Source organism: Halyomorpha halys, unplaced genomic scaffold, assembly GCF_000696795.3.
Source record: "Halyomorpha halys isolate HHAL.00 unplaced genomic scaffold, Hhal_1.1 Scaffold1281.1, whole genome shotgun sequence".
Classification (NCBI taxonomy): domain Eukaryota; kingdom Metazoa; phylum Arthropoda; class Insecta; order Hemiptera; family Pentatomidae; genus Halyomorpha; species Halyomorpha halys.
Window position 1 is genome coordinate 129754 of NW_027114067.1, and position 5192 is coordinate 134945.

General features: G+C 37.8%; 1 long non-coding RNA gene across 1 annotated transcript in view; it reads right to left on the reverse strand.

Annotated features, from left to right (window-relative positions):
• Positions 1-5186, reverse strand: part of LOC112211775 (uncharacterized) — a 19138-nt gene extending 13952 nt beyond the window's left edge. The window contains exon 1 of the long non-coding RNA XR_010844490.1: positions 1167-5186. This is a non-coding gene — a long non-coding RNA (uncharacterized lncRNA). The remainder of the gene's footprint in view (positions 1-1166) is intronic.
• Positions 5187-5192: the final 6 nt, after the last annotated feature.

Here is a 5192-nt window from a genome sequence, read left to right on the forward strand (position 1 = left end):
TATATGTTGACCCAACACACCAACAATTTCAGGACTATAGAACTATGGCACACCATCAATTCTTGCCAAACTCACACAATGCATGGAAGAAACTGTAGAGCCTCAGAGAGATACTGTGGACATATGCACAGATTGTAGCAAGCAAGAATACAACACAGGCTGTGCCTTAACCAAATGAAACAACAATTACAATGAAGAACTTTACAAACTCGATCGAAAAAGTGGCAGTACAAAAAGCTACAGACTACATATTAAGACAAACAAACAACAAATCATAACAATACAGACTATATATTAAGACAAACAAACAACACAAAACTTAATTATTAAAAAAAATTGAAGGCAGGACTGAAAACACCCTAACATTGGCTAAGTGCGAATGGGCGAAGCAGTACCTTTATGTTCCTATAAGGTAAAACTATTTTAAGAAGTCTATTTAATTCTTTTAGGTTTAAAAATTAGCATTTCTATTTTATCAAGGTTGAACTAACATATTACAGTTCACTACTAAAAAGACATTCGAAACTTAAGCAAAATTTACCAACATTTAAATTTTTTATTCACTTTAATGACCAGAGTGGGTGAGTACGCCCGCTGGCGTATTCTACCTCTGGCCTCCTCCCTCCTTCAGGTGCGGGGCAAGAGAGACCAGAGCAGATGCATATGTCATATTCAAATAATTAAGGCAGTAATATGGCTCGCTCATCAATACAATCTTTTTTTTTTTTTTATATTTATTTATTCAAGTGTTTCGACTACTAGGGCCATTTACACTGGATTTACAAAGTTGACATATTACATATTTACAATAACAATTAGAATTGACGAAGTGAGTAAATTACTATAATAAATTATGCATCCACTTACACATGCTGGAATTAGTTAGACTATGTGTGATCATAGATATTAATTATTTTTAAAAAGTGAAAAAGTTTTGTTATTGTATTGGGATCTTCTCTCAACATCTCCTGTAAATCTGAAGAGAATCGGGTGTGATTCGTGAGCATGTGCCTAACGGTGAGATCGTTTCCGCAGTAGCTACACATCAGTGCATTTACTTTTCTCATGAGCTGAACGTGGGTGAGTCAAGTATGGCCTATCCGAAGACGGTTAATGTGAAGATGGTTTAAAAAGTTCTCAGAATGTACTAGACAAAAGTGTCTTACCTCGGTGGAACTGCTTTTATTTTTCAAGTCTCCCTGCAGACTAATGCATATGGTCCAGCGATGTTCCAATGCCTTGATCCCCTCTCGAAAATGAGATTCCTCCAGGCCTGCAAAATACCTCTCCAATTTGGATGTCAGTTCTTCCATTGTAGGAAATCTCTGTTCACCTAGGAAAATTTTCAGCTTGTGGAGGAGATGAAAGTCTGATGGTGCCAAATCAGGTGAATAAGGTAGATGTGGCAACAATTTTTACCTCAGTTCACGAAGTTTTGCCATGGCAATAGCACTTGTGTGCGGGCGGACGTTGTCCAGATGAAAGATGACTTTTTTCCTTGCCAAACCAGGCCTATTTTCGCATATCTTTCCTGTAGTTGGTCTAGGAGGTTTGCTTAATATTGCCTAGTAATTGTTTGGCCAGTAGGAAGATAATCTATCAGCAGAATGTCTTTTGCGTCCCAGAAAACTGAGGCGACGACCTTTCCAGCCGAACGTACTGCCTTTGCTTTCTTTAGTTTAGTGGTGGTGACTCAGCATGTTTCCACTCCTTTGACTGATGTTTTGTGTCTAGGGTATAGTAGTGGACCCAAGTTTCATCTGTAGTCACAAACCGGCGCAAAAAATCTTGTTGGTTGAAGACGGGCTGATTTTGTTCAGACATTTCCAATCTGATGCATTTATGGTCCAATGTCAAGAGCCGCGGCACCCATCTTGCAGATAATTTTTCATTCCCAATTCTTCGGTTAAAACGTGATATACCCATTCAGATGACATCCCTACAGCTTCAGCAATCTCACACACTTTCAGTCAACGATTCTCCATGACCTTTTTATGCACTTTTGCAATAAATTCTGGGGTCCTAGCACTTTTTCACCGTCCGCTACGTGGATCATCATCTAAGCTCTTCTGACCAAATTTAAACTCACTGGTCCACTTGGCAACAGTTGAATATGAAGGAGCACAGTCCCACCAGTGTGTTCTGAAAGTTGGCATGAATTTCCTTTGCTTTGATACTTTTCTTTATAAAGTACTTAATCACTACTCGATTCTCAGTTTTTTCCATTGTCACAAATCACTAGGCATAAAACAACAACAAAGAGTCGTCACTACCATTCATGCCACGTGTTTACTCATAAAGGATGTATGATTATTGTGCGGGAACCTTGATGCTCTAGCACATCCCTTCTAATTTCCCTTAATTGGTTATAGGAAAGATTTTTCCACATTTGTCTCCATTCCAATTTAATCCTCTGCTTAATGAGGGCAATAAAATCATCAACAGGCACTTCGCGATATGGAATTCCTTCATAAATCACCACTTTTGCTGCCCTAGTTTGTTACCCGCTATTCCGCAATGTCCAGGGACCCAGGTGAAAAACACTGAAATACCGTTTCTGTTGGCAGACTGTAATTAGTAAACTACAACATATGTAATTGGAGTAATATATGTTTTGAAAGGAACTAGGAACTAATCAAGACAAACAGTTTCCAGGGGAATAAATGCTTTTTGAAAATTCGTGATGAGTTTTCTGGTTAAATTATTAATTTTAAGTAATCTGTCACCTGGGAGACACATATTGTTATCTGAGTAGGTGACTAAGTGCCATAGTCTCAGGAACAACTCAAAAATCGGTCTCGGGGCATTGTTGGGGAGCTTATTTTATTTTGATACATGTCATTTTTAGTCCAATAGCTTCTCAGTGTGGGCATCTTCACAAGTTTCATGTCACAAATAATTCCTAAAAAGTTTTTAATTTCACTAAAATTTGTTGGGGACCATTTAAATTGTTCATTTGTTGATGAATCATTTAGTGTTTGATTTAGGGATGCGATATCCATGTCCATGTTATTAAAACATGGATGTTTTACCCAAAACATCCCATTACCCAGAATACATCAAAGTTTTTAAATAACTATTTCAAAAACATAAGGTCTGTTCCAACGATCCCGCATTCTACAGCCTGTACAAAGTGCTTTTTGAAACAAGTATCCGACAACGACATATCGTTCCATACAACAATACATTACCCAGAATACATCGATGTTTTTGAACTAATATTTCAGAAACATAAGGTCTGTTCCAACGATCCCGCGTCCTACGGCCTGTAAGAAGTGGTTTTTGAAACAAAGAATCCGACATCGACTAAAAAAACATCGAAGTTTTATAATATCGTTGGTTACAATACATTGATGCTTTTGAACAACTATTTCAGAAACATAAGTTCTGTTCCAACCATCCCGCATTTTATGGCCTGTAAGAAGAGTTTTTTCAAAGAATGTGACATCGACAAAAAAAATCGATGTTTTTTGTAGTTGATGTCGATTTCTGTGTTTCACAAAGCACTTTTTACAGGCCTTAGGACGCGGGATCGTTGGAACAGACCTTATGTTTCTGAAATAGTTGTTCAAAAACATCGATGTATTCTGAGTAATGTATTGTAAGCAACGATATTATAAAACTTCGATATTTTTTTTGGTCGATGTTTGATTCTTTGTTCCAAAAAGCACTTCTTACAGGCTGTAGGGCGCGGGATTGTTGGAACAGACCTTATGTTCTGAAATAGTTGTTCAAAAATATCGATGTATTTTGAGTAATGTATTGTAAGCAACGATATTATAAAACTTCGATGTTTTTTTAGTCGATGTCGGATTCTTTGTTCCGAAAAGCACTTCTTACAGACTGTAGGATGCGGGATTATTGGAACAGACCTTATGTTTCTGAAATAGTTGTTCAAAAATATCAATGTATTTTGAGTAATGTATTGTAACCAACGATATATTAAAATATCGATGTTTTTTGGAGTCCATGTCCTATTGGATGATTGAAAAAGTACTTCTGACTGGCCGGAGCATGCGTAGTCTTTATGATACAGAAATGGTTAAAAAAAACATCGATGTTTTTTTATCGATGTCGCATACCTAGTTTGATCAGCATATCTATTGGTCTCTTCAACCATCATGGTAAAAATTTCTTTCTTTACAAGTTGGGAAAAAATTTGAAAAGGAGACCGCCCCAACATAAATGACTCTCAAATCCTCTCGTACCCTTGACGATACCTTTAGTTAAATACCTTTTGTAGGGCGGGAGGAGTACTCCAGGATGACGTTTCACTCACAGTAACCACTTCCTCCTCTTGAGGAATGGGTAAAACGACTGCATTATGTTTGAGGACCAACGATTCGGATAAGGAATTGTCCTCATCTTCATCATAATTCAGATCATCAGAGAGATTGTCTGAGCAATATAACTTATCTATTAAGTAACATAGTGAAGAAGTCTTGACTATCACTAGACTCACTAGCGACTTGTTTGTAAGTGCCAATCGAACAACAAGCTTTGGACGCAAAAACACATTCTGAGACAAAATAAAAACAGAGAAAAGAGACGCATGAACAGGTGGGCTACAAGTTGGTAAATGAGTGAGTCCCTTTCCTCACCACATCACCTCTTGGCGTCTGTAGTTCACAGACACTGTATAGGCTGTTCCTTTTATTCCCAGAAATCCCCCACCCTCTGCCGAGTGGTGGCCAATCCAAATCATTTTCGTAAACAAAACACTTCAGCGGGCATATATGCCCACTAATAACTTCCTTATGGGACCTCAAGAGGGCGCAAACGCCTGCTTCATTAATTAATTGAATTTTTTTAATAACGTGTGTTTATCGAGTCAAATAAACACAAATAGCTGAAAATAATGTTTAGGGCAGTGGAACCAAAATAGCCAGTTTTGGTCAGTCCCTGGTTGGAACCACTGGAGCAGTCTTATACGCCCCCTTAGGTCCACAAGACAATGTGCTCGTAACAGGCATGGTCTTTAAATGTTAAATTTCTTATCAGTATGACAAGCCATTATATATTTTCGGTTTTTCAAATCTCCAGATTGTAATGATTTATAACTACACCAAGGACTATTCACCTGTGTGATGGCTCATTATATGTTTTTTCATAGCTCCAGATGTTACTGATTTATATTCACAATGAGGACATGGATGAGGCTTCTCACCTGTGTGACGGGCCATTACATGTTT